Source organism: Gracilinanus agilis, chromosome 2 (assembly GCF_016433145.1).
Source record: "Gracilinanus agilis isolate LMUSP501 chromosome 2, AgileGrace, whole genome shotgun sequence".
Lineage (NCBI taxonomy): Eukaryota > Metazoa > Chordata > Mammalia > Didelphimorphia > Didelphidae > Gracilinanus > Gracilinanus agilis.
Window position 1 is genome coordinate 150,730,368 of NC_058131.1, and position 12,363 is coordinate 150,742,730.

Below are 12,363 nucleotides of genomic sequence, written 5' to 3' on the forward strand. Positions count from 1 at the left end.
CATGTGCTGAGCATGTAACTTGCATTACAGAGTAGCTAGGTGGCTTAGCGGATAAAGTGCCAGTCCCGGAGTTAGGAAGACTCATCTTACAGAGTTCAAATTTGGTCTTAGATGTTTACTAGCTGTGTGACCATGGGCATATTTTTAACCCTAATTGCCTCAGTTTTCTCATCTGTAAATTGATCTGGAGCTGTAAATGATGAACCATTCTAGTATCTTTGCCAAGAAAATCCCAAATGGGATCATGAAGAATCAGACATGATTAAAAAACAATTGTACACAACTCACAGTGTGGTAGAGAAGGAAAAGCATTGACTATAGGGTCCGTGGATCTGTATTGAAGTCCTGCCTCTGATCTTTACTGGCTTTGTGACCTGGAGTAAATCACTTAACCTCTGTGAGACTTTTTTTTTGAAAAAAAAATGTCCTCATCTGTAAAATGAGAGAATTTGACTCAGTGCCCTCTAAGGTTCCAGTCAAGTCTAGATTTTTTCAATGTTTCTAAAGGAGAGTTGAACTGAATAAAAACTGGAAATATTTGACTGGCATCATTCCTTAAGGTGGGAAGGAAACTTTGTTGAAAACTTTATGAGCTGTGAGGAAACTTGGACAAGGCCTAACCTCATTCATATATGCAACATTTTCTTGCCTGGTCTTGGTGAGACAAAAAGATGGTTCCCAATGATAAGAAGGAGTTGGATGGCCACTTTGTTTTCTAAGAGGCATTGTGGAATGGTGGAAGGTAGTCTGAATTTGAGAATAAATGTCTTGGGTTAAAATCCTAACTCTACCATTAATTTCCTGTGTGCTGTTGGGCATATTATTTCCTTTCACTGGTCTTTGGTTGCCTCATATGTAAAATGAAGGAGTTTAAACTATATGGCCTGTGAGGTCCCTTCTGACCCTACATGAATGATCTCAAACAAGATGTGTGAACATCTTTTTGGAAGCTCAGTCAGAATTCAACCAGTTGCATTGCTGGAAAGGTAATAAGGTGTTTTGGGAAGGGGAGAACTCTGGCCTGTGGTTGGATAGACTGTATGACTCTGAAACTTAATTTATTTCCCATCATTGTGCCTTAGTTTCCTCATCTGTAAAGTTAGGGGAATGAACTAGATAAAAGAATCATAGAATGTTAGAAATAGAAGGAACCTGAGAGGTCATCTGACCTAGCTCCTTCATTTTATAGATGAGGAATCTGGGAACGTTAGAAGGGCAATAACTCAAATAAGTAGAGTTTCAGAGCCAAACAGGCCACCCAAACCCAGGCTAGAGTTCTTTCTAGTCCTCCATGTGACCTCTCAAACAGTCTAAATGGCTTAGTTCCAATTTAAGTTCCCCAGAGACATTCAAATACTTATCCAGGTTTCCCCATATCTTGTTAGACAAGCCCTAAGTGGCAGGACTTCTGGCTCCAAGTTCCAAGTCTTTTCCATTAAACCATGTTTCAGGCCCCCTCTCTAGCTCCAACATTCTGTGAGTCACAGCCTTTTCCAATGGGAGTCATTTTCAACTTTTTTTTGAACCAAAAATAAACAGTTTATTCCCAACATGAGGCCAACACATTTTCCAATAACTCTGGGGAGTCATATTTTTTTATTATTTTGTGAAAGGTTATTTGTCAGTTTACTTGAATTCAGATTTTTCATTGAGAAACCCCTCCAAACCAGTCTTTTGAACTCTTGTATTGAGGGTGATCAGCAGAATCAGCAGAACATGGAGGTCAATGGTGGTCTGATCCCACTTTTAAGAAGCCATGAGGCTCTTTCCAATCTATACCCTGGGTGAAATAGGACCAAAATTGAATCCATAAACAGTCGACTCTTTGCTAAGAAACTTTGGAAATGGATGCCCTCGGGTTTCTACTGTAAGTTCTTCATTCTTCTCAGGGCCAGCCAATTTTCGTTGATGACCCAAGACTTCCCTTGGAGTCAGAACCCTGCTGTAGGGAGTTTTCCCAACGTTGTTCTGCCTTTTCTGCCACATTTTTTTCTTTCTGCTTCTCACAAGGGTTTTTCATTCTGTCCCCCTCTGTTGCTGATTTGTAGTTTTCCCAAGCAAGAAGCTACTGGAAAGAGGCTGCCCTATTTTCTGTGAGAACTGATTAGTGTCTTTTGAAGAAGGCAGTTGGCTACTACTGGGGAAGTATTTTAGTGACTGTGGAGCGTGGGAAAATATCTCTTTGTTGGCAGAAGAGTGAACTTGTCATGTAAACTAACTGATATATCCAAGGAAAGGGACAGTATTTCCGGCTGTTTGTTCCTTTCTATTGATGGGTGTAGGAGCTACAGGAATGGAAATACTCAAGGTAAGAATCTGCTCCTTCACAGGCTCCCAGAGTAACTCATTTCATGTGAGGATTCCCTCTGGGTTAACAGAGCATTTAACACCACTCTTAGACAGTTGTCAGAATTTGCCTCACTCTGGCTAAGGCTATCCTCTCAAGATTGTTTACTCACCCACGATTTAAGAAGAGCACAGATTATAAAATGGTTTTTAGTGTAACTCTATAGGTTGTACTTTCTGCCTTTAGGGACAGTCATTAAATGCAGTTTTGTTGTAAATGAGGTATTATTGGAGGTGCAGAGCTGAAATCTTCTTTCAGATATTCAGGGAAAATCACACTGTAAAGAATGCAAGTGTCTTTCCCATGCAAGACCTGAAGGTGTCATGCCCCAAGAGAAAGCTGAGTGTGTGAAGGAGAGAGGGAGTGAGAAGGAGATGAAAAATTGCCAAGACAAATACACACACTCCCAAATGTCTCGCCTTTCCTCCATGCTCTTTGTAAGACACCTGGTTTTGAGAACCTCCTCTCTCCTGCCCCTCAGTTAATCAGGGTCAAACTCTTGTTGGAGATCTTTTCTCATCTGAAGCCTGGATTTAGAAAGGCTTTTGAATGGTGTTCACCTTGTCATGGAAAGAACTTGGTAGAACATTTGTATCTACTGCATGTAAACACTGTGGATCCTAGACATAAAAATGGTATGTGCCCATGCAGAAAGCTGAAAGGAATGGATGTCCTTTCTTGGGAGTAAATTGGGATCAAGTGGGGGTCCAGTTATCTTTCTCTTTCACCCCTCTTTTTTTCTTCCTCCTCTTTTGCAAGAATACAAAATAGGATATATTAGGAGTCTCTCTGTGTATATGAATTTATTTATTTTATAAGATTCTTTTTCATGACCTCTAATAAAATATATGAATTTGACAAAATGCTGGAATGTTGGCACTGAGTAATCCAGTTTAATCTAAATAAAGGAAGTAGAATTTGGAGTTTATGTTTATCCTGAGGCTACCATTTACATGTTTTAGATAATCAAGCATTGGACAAACCAAAACAGAATCCTTTCTGAGTGGTGAATCCTCCATTAGAAGAAAACAATTATATATTATATGGCATCTTTTTAACAGAAGCCTCATTATTTTTTGTTGTTGTTTTTGTTAGTACAATGCTGGCACTTAGTAGGCATTTAATAAATGTTGATTGATTGATTGATTGATTGTTTGACTTTTCAATTCCAGTAGGAAAATGCTGAAATTCTCTTTCCTTTGGAATGTGCTTCTCAGTGATTAGCAAGTTGATGAATTTGTCCTTTGATGACAGACAGTGTACTTGTCATCTAACTGATGGCCACTGTCCTTGCTAGCACATTTAAAGAGAGTTTGTTGAATTGATTGGGTTTGAACTGAATGATTTCTAGGGCACCTTATATGTCTAGATCCCATAACAGGATGGCAATAAGTTGTATTTATATTTTCCCTTGTTCCTAGAGCTGATTGTTAGGGTCTGCTTTTTGTTTGTTTTATACCTCTTTGATGTGCTAAGAGACTCTAAAGAGGAAGGATAAATAAAATATTAAAACTGAGATAAGAACGGACAAAATAGAATTAATCTAGCTATGAAACTAGCACCAATGATCTTTTTATTGCCCGTTTTCCTTCTCTTTTTCCTTGTCCTTCAGGATGGAGAGATGGGGCAGACTTTTTTGATATATTTCCTGGTTTTTCCTTAACTCATTTTCCTTCTGTTTTTTGTTGATTATTATAAGGAATGGTTATCTGAGGTTTGAAGGAGATAGGATATATTAGGAAATATAGATTATAGAAGACAATATATCAGCAAAATTCATATTTTTTCATTCATTTATTTTTAAAACCCTAACAAACATCTTATAATTGATGCAAATATTGACTTCAAAACACATGGCTGGTAAGGGCTAGACATTTGGGGTTATGTGATTGTTCAGGATATGTCTGAGGTCAGATTTGAGCATAAGTCCACTGGACCCCAGGCCTGGCACTCCATCCACTGAGCCACCTAGCCACCCCAATGTATTCATTTTTTTAAAATGCCAAATTGAGTGAGATGAGATAAAATTAAATAAGGATAAATTTGAAGTCTTACATTTGAGTGAAAAAATTGAACCTTACAAATACAAGATGGAGAAATAGGATTAAGCAGAAGTTTATCTGGAGACTTTTTGTAATTTTAATGGACTAAAAGCTCCAAATAAATTGGCAATGTCATATGGCAGTCAAGAAACTGAAGTGATTATAGAGTGCTAAGAGAGACAGAGCTTCCATGAATAAGAGAGGGTATTAGTTCTGGTGCACTGTGCCATCATTAGACCATATACTGAATGCTGTGTTCTATTCAGGGTACCACATTTTTAAAAAAATGAAAAGAGTACTGAAAGACTTGAAAGCCACTTGTGGGAAGCAAACTCTATGGCGAAGGTGCTTGAATTAAAGACATATGGCCATCAGTTAAAGGATTTAGGTCACTTCTCTTCTGGTTTGATCCTGATTGTTTAGCCTTTTCTACCTCTTTCTCCAGTTATCTTCTCACCCTGGAGATGCCAGGGGGCCCTCTCTTCCAATTGGTGGGTTCCTGCTTAGAATCTCCATTTGAGTGAATGCTTGGGTCAGCCATTCTTACTTTTCTCCTGGTTCACCTGCTGACTCCTCCACTATTCACTCCCCTTTTAAGTGCTGTTCAGCCATTTTTCAGTTAGGTCTGGTCTTGGTTACCCTATTTGGAATTTTCTTGGCCAACATATCGGAGTGGTTTGCCATTTTCTTCTTTAGCTCATTTTTTTTTTACAAATGAGGAAACTGAAATAACAGGGTTAAATGATTTTCAAAGGGTTGTACAGCTAGTAAGTGTCTGAAGCTGGATTTGAACTCAGGTCCTCCTGACTTTAGGCTTGGCATTCTATCCATTGTACCACCTCACTGCTCTTTTAATATGTTATCTTCCCCAGTTAGAATGAAAGTTCCTAGAAGATTTGGTTTTGTATTTCCAAAGCTTAGCACAGTGCCTGGCACATAGGTGGAGCCTAATAAGGTCTCCTCCCTCACCCCCCACCCAGTCTATCTTTAGTCTGAAGAGCAGGACTGGAGAAGGGAGGAAAAAAAATCAATCTTCATGAGCATGAAGTGCTTTCATATGGAAAAGGGATCACACTTTGTTTGGCCTCAGAATACCATGCTAGGAACAATGGGAGGATAAAGGCTTTGTGGAAGGAAAAGCTTCCTAACTATTGGAACCATCCAACAATGAAATGGGATGCCTTGGGATATTGTGGATTTTCCCATATTAGAGGTCTCCAAGTAAAGACTGAATGACCACTTCTCAGGTATGTTGTAGAAGGAATTTATTTCCAGGTATACATTCCATTAAGTGGATATTGTGTGTGAGTGTGTGTGTGTGTGTGTGTGTGTGTGTGGAAGGGCAGCTAGGTGGCTCAGTGGATAGAGAGGCCCACAGATATGAGGTCCTGGGTTCAAATCTGAACACTGACACATCCTAGCTGTGTGGCCCTGGGCAAGTCATTCATCTCCTATTGTCTAGCCCTTGTTGTTCTTCTGCCTTGGAACCAATACACAGTATTGATTCTAATATGGAAGGTAAGGGTTTAAAATAATGGGCATCATAGTTTCTTCTAACTCTGGTGTTGAACAAAGAATAAGAGGTATGCATGTCCTGACTTGTTGAGACTGTTTAGAATGCTTAAAACAAAAGTAGTTTCTGTCTTGAAAACAATTGTTCTTTCTATTACATGTATGAGGAAGGCAATCTTGATGACAAGATAGCGCCAGAAGATAGAAATCATGCAAAAAAAATCTCTCTCTCTCTCTCTCTCTCTCTCTCTCTCTCTCTCTCTCTCTCTCTCTCTCTCCTATCTCTTTTCCTCCCTCCCAGCATATGTGTGTTTATGTGCAAAGAAATAAATTTACTGATTATGTGAGATAGTTAACTAGCTATGGCTATTTCTCAAACAGTACAAGCATTCTCCAGCTTACAGAGCCCCTAGTATCCTTATGACCCATATGTATAAATGAGTATATCATCCTTACATTCTTTCTTTCCCAGAACCCTCTGCACTGGAGCTATGTAAGCTGTAGTGGAAAAAAAAGAATCCTGGAATTTTCAGAGAATTGGAGAATTTGGAAGTCATTAAGATATGTTTCAGGAAGGAGAGATCACTTTCAGTGAGGTGGAGGTAGAGGGAGAAAAGGATGGTCAGGGAGGGCATTAGAGAGGAGGTACCTTTGAAAAAGACAGATAGGAGAGGATCTTGTCCAGGCAGGATGGATGGAATGAGCAAAATCCTGGATATATGACGGAGAAGGAAAAAAAAAGAGTAGAGTCTTTAAATTGTGTTGGAATTTCAAATTGTTTCTGTTTCTTAGACCAAACCTATGATTTTATTGGTGAAAGGAAAATCTCTCTATTAATACAGACTTACATTTGCTTTTTGAATTATGATTATAGAAAGTTTTTGGAAGCACCAAGAAAGCAAATGACACCCCAAAATCATGTGGCCAGTATACATCAGAAGTAAGATGAGTTCAAATCTGGCCTCAGACACTGCCTAGCTTTGTGACTTTGGAAAAGTTACTTAACCTCAATTGTGATTACCTAGTCCTTACTGTTCTTTTGTCTTAGAATTGGTGCTAGATAGATGGTAAGAGTTTGAAAAGAAAAGAAAAGAAAAGAAAAGAAAAGAAAAAGAAGTGAGACTTGAATTCAAGTATTCCTAATTCTGAGATCAGCTTTCTATCCACCATGATGTGCTTCACTGGACCACAAAGAACAGGAATAACAAGGCCTATCATCATTTGCTGTCGACATCATAACAAAAATATAATACATTTTCAGAGTACTTTGAGTACAAAAAATATATATAGCCAGGGAGGAGTGATATCAAGTAAGTTTGGAAAGGTAGGTGGGAATTATATTAGGGTGGACCTTGAAAGGAGGATCAGGAATTTATACTTTATTAAGTAGGGAAAAGAGAACCATGGAAATTAATGGTTTCAGGTAGTTGCCCCACCCATAACTCCAACATGGTAAGAGGATATGGGTTCAGATCAATGACACATTACCTTGGGCAAACCACTTAAGATTTTCTAGCTTTAGTTTCATCATTGCTAAAATGAAGGGGCTGGACTAGATGACCTCTGAAATTCCTTTCAGATTTATGATTCTAGTAAAAATATGGAAAACCTATCTCTATTTCCTCATCTACAAAAAGAAGGGGTTAGTAAGACAATGTGATCTTAAATTCCCTTCTTTCTCTATTGTTGCTTACTCATTTTTTAGCCATGTCTGACTCTTGGTAACCCCATTTAGGGTTTTCTTGGCTAAGATACTGAAATGGTTTGCTATTCCTTTCTCCAGCTCATTTGACAGATGAAGAACTGAAACAAACCAGGTTAAGTCACTTGCCAGGGTCACACAGCTAGTAATTGTCTGAGGTGGTATTTGAACAGGGAAGGTGAGTCTTCCTAACCGCAGACCCAGCACTGCATCTACTGTGCCACTTAGCTGTCCTCTTCATTCTCTAATATTCTGTCATTCTCTGACCATTTGCTGACCTGATCTCTTCCATGAGCTACAGTCCCAAGTTTCCGACAACTTACTGGACATCTCACTTGGTGGAAGTTTGGTTACAGTTTGTTCTGAACTGAAATAACCATCATGACCTTCCTTTTCCCCAGCTTCTCTATTTCTATTGGTGACAGTCTATCACTGGATAGAGATTTCATCTTTAGTTCAAATGAAGAAATCTAAAGCGTTCAAATCAAGTTATTTTTATCAAAAAATGCCCAGAGACACAGTTCTAATGTGTCAGATTTGGCCATTGGAAGTCTTAGGTTTGAGTGTGAGCCCCAGCACTTAATAAGTTACTCTAAGCTTCAGTTTCCTAGTGTTGAAAATACAAATAACACATGTAGTAACCTCCTAGCAGGAATGTTGGGAGGAAAATGTTTTGGATCATATAAAGTGCTGTATAAATTCAGAGATCTGTGATTATTGATTGACAACTGGGCAAGTAATTTGCCAGGGAGTCTAGGTATCAGGGCCAAATTGCTGATAGCATTTGGCTGGAATTTAGGACTCATTGCCATATTTCCTTGGCAAACACCTTGTTACGATTTTTTCTTCAGCCAATAAAAATTAGGATAAAGGTACTTGGAACTTTTCATACCTTGTAGCAGCTTTGATAGGATTCAAAAGCTCAAAATGTATGGAATTGGAAATTGTAGGAAGAAAGGTGTTATGTAAGTACAAAATGGTGGTCGTAGTGTTCAAACTTCAGAATAGTAGATCCAAAGTTAGCATCCCATAGTGGGGAGGGAGGAACTGATCATGGCTTGGAAAACTCATCTTAAGGTGATAATTAGAAATACGTTTTAAAGAAGAGAGTCTTTAAATCATTGTGAGTTGGAGCTGGATGGACCTTAGAGTTTGATATGGAAAATGATTCATGATATGGAAGAAGGGGCCCTAGAGTAGTAGTTTGAAAACTTTGGTTTCATTGCTGGTCCCACACTTACTAGGAGTGGGACTTTGGAGGAGCCACAGCCTTTTTATACTTCATCTCTAAAAGTTACTCATTTGGAATATATGATTAACAGTTATACAAAATGAGGATAATGAAGCCTTTCATTTACAATAGGGAATGCCAGGCTCTCTATCCTCTGATCCACTTAGCTGCTCTGTGATTTAAAGAAAGTTTTTTTCTTTTTAAATTTTTTTTCCAAATCACCTAAAGCAACCTTCTCATATATGGAAACTGAAGCCCAGAGATGATAAAGATGATGATGATGATAATAATTCACATTTACCTAACACTTTAGGGTTTCTAATGCATACTTCATAACAACCTCATAAGGTAGATTTTTAAAAAGTATTGTTTTTCTCCCCATTTTATACAGGAGGAAAGTAAAATTCAGAAATTCCCTTTCTTTCCCTCCCCTCCCCTCCCCTCCATTTCCTCCCTCCTTCCCCTCCCCTCCTCTCTCCTTCCTTCCCTCTCCTCTCCTCCCTTCTCCTCTCCTCTCTTCCCCTCTTTTCCCCTGTCTTCCCCTCCTCCTCTCCTCCCCTCCCCTTCCCTCCCTTCTCCTCTTCTCTTTTTTTCCATCTTAGAATCAATACTATGAATTGGTTCCAAGGCAGAAAAGCAATAAGGGCTAGGTAATTGGGTCAAGTGGCCTGCCTAGTCACATAACTAGCAAGTGTCTAAAAGCCAGATTTGAACCCAAGACCTCTCATTTCTAGGCTTGACTATCAATTCAATGCGCCAGTTAGTGCCCCAATCTTAGTTATTTTCATAGAATCAGAAGCATTCAAGCAAGCATTTATCTGCTAGCCATAACCTACTACTTCAATGCTATTTCATAGTGTATATGACTCAGTTAAGATACAGCTTGGATTCCTCAATGGTAAAGATTAGATTTTCTATATACTATGAAAACACAAAATGGATACCGCAAATGATGCTTTTAATAGTTTGTCAAGTTTTAGAGATCAGAACCCAAGACATCTCTTCCTGCCTGATTGTGCAGGAATTCTCCAGACTGTAGAATAATGAGGTGAGAATTAGGAAGTTAATCCTATTCAAAAACCAAGACATGGCAAGGAACCAGGATTGTGTATCAGAGGAAATAGACTTGGACTGGCAGCAAGTCAATATGCTTCAGACCAAAGGGACAGTCTTATAGATTATGAAGTTTTCTAGCCTATTCTGAGCTATCACTCATTCACAGGGACAATAAATCACAAAACTCCAAAAACCAGCCATCTGATCTGCTTGTTTACAATGCAAAGAAATCATTTTTCATAATCAGAGTCGTAACTAGGCTAGGGCAGTTGGGCACTTGTTCCTAGTACACTGGCATTTAAGGGGAGATAATTTCCATTCCCAATGTTCATCTGGTCTATTCATGCCCAACCAGTAGTAGAGCCTTCCAAACTGGTATTAAGACCCTCTACCAGCAAGGTATCTCTTCCCTTATAAAAATTAACCATCAATAGACATGACAGATATAGAAAAGAAGTATCCAGAGAAGGAAAAGAAAACAGTGGCAAACAGAGCTTAGGAAAGAAAAAGAATTTTCAGGGAAGTGAGGGAATAAACTTCTAGGGAAGTAGAGAAACAGGGCAGTATGAAGCTAAACAGTATTATACCTAAGAGCAGAAGTAGCTGGTAGTAGAGACAGGTGGTGAGCAATATGTGTGGGAAGATTCACTTGTAACTGGACTGGGCTCCTCTGTCTTTTCCTTCTCATTGGCTAACCATGGCTGCATGATCCTCAGCTGATCTTTCTAGGTCAAAGGAAGGAAGCATGTGCTTGTTCAATGTGTGTATACCTTGCAGGAGAGTCAAGAGGTTCAAGATTGTGGGGAACAGGGATTTTTTAAGAGAGCCATAGCTTCCATGGTTGGGAGAATGATGAAGGGGGAGGAAGTAGAGGCAGTATACATGCATATAGTTAGACATGGAGGTAGGATGACCTAGTTTCAAGTCCTGATTCAGACACTAAGTTGTGTGATTTTGCCCAGCTGACTCAATATCCTTCATCTTCAGTTTCTTCATCAGTAAAATGGGACTCATAATAGCATAGACTTCCCAAGGTTGGTACATAGATCAAATGAAATCATACATCTAAGATGGTTTGTAAACCTTAAAATGTTTTTTAAATTAAAAATTGTTGGTGGTTTTTATCTTGGTGGTAGTGGTTGTGGTTAGCTATTTGTTGGAAAAGAGAGAACTGTAGATATCAAGGTACCACATCCAGAGTTGGACTGGCTTTTGAATTAACTCTTAAGTGATGAAGTCAATATGGGAGTCATTGTAAATATTTTGTTGGTTTAAAGGTGTTTAGGGTATCCAGGAAAGATAGCTAAACAGTGATACAAATTCTAGGCAGCAAAGAATGAACAGAGAACAGAACAACTAAAAATTTGGTTTTGGTGCTATAATAGAAATGTTAATGATAGTCATTTATGGAAATTGCTTACCACTCATGCTTGATTACCACATGCAGTATCATGCATATCCCTAATAGCTAATAATTATGATTATCATTAATATGTAGCATTAATTTTGTTGTAAGCTTGATGTGGCTTTTCATGGGATCATAGATTTGGAGCTAGGAGGGACCTTAGACATCTGATCTACTCCAGTTTTTATAGGTAAAGAAATTGAGGCTGAGCAAGATGAAGTGACTGCTAAAGATCCCCTAAATAGTAAGAGAGTCAAAATTTGAATCTAAGACATCTGACTCAAAATCCATTGCTCTGTTAATAGCTTCTCTGTTATTATCATACCATCATTTATTTTAAGTTGAAAATGTTAGGAAGAAACTATTTGTCATATTGGATAATATATTCAGTTTAGGGACCTAATATTGAATTCATACTTGAATATTCAAGAATTCTCTTTAAGTTACAAATCTAGTACCTTTAGTTATGAGTTTACGCATCTATGAATAACAGGATTGGCTTAGATTAGAGGTTTTCAAAGTGTGGTCTGGAGACCACTGGGCATTCCCACAAATCTTTCAGGGGTTCATGAAGTCAAAATTATTTTTAAATTGATAATTAAAATATTTTAATTTCAGATACAATAAACAGATAAGGAAAAGCTCTTTTAGGGATCCTTAATAATTTTTACAAGAAAAGAGTGCCAGACACCAAAAAGTTTGAGAACTGCTAGTCCATGCGATCTCTGAGATTCCTTATAGCTATAAATTAATATTCTTGTAACTATTCCACATAAAGCCTTCATCTCAACAAATAAACAGAGAGGGCAAGGATAGGAAGAGGCATTTTATCATATATATCTATGTCTTGAAGAGAATAAAGTTTTAGGCCACATAATTTCAGCAACAAGGTAAGGTGGGGGGTTGAGTACTAGGCTTGGAATGAACATGTTAGTTCAAATCCTCCTTCAGAGATTTTACTACTTTACCTTGGACAAGTCACTTAACCTCTTCGAGACTCAATTTCCTCTTCCATATAATAGGAATACTAACAGCATCTATCTCCTGGAGCTGTTGTGGAGATCAAAT

At 38.4% G+C, this 12,363-nt stretch overlaps 1 long non-coding RNA gene across 2 annotated transcripts in view; it reads left to right on the forward strand.

Annotated features, from left to right (window-relative positions):
• The first annotated feature begins 2,248 nt into the window (after positions 1 to 2,248).
• Positions 2,249 to 12,363, forward strand: part of LOC123236929 — a 173,046-nt gene continuing 162,931 nt past the window's right edge. For both annotated transcript variants that reach the window (XR_006505442.1, XR_006505443.1), the window contains exon 1: positions 2,249 to 2,308. This is a non-coding gene — a long non-coding RNA (uncharacterized LOC123236929). The remainder of the gene's footprint in view (positions 2,309 to 12,363) is intronic.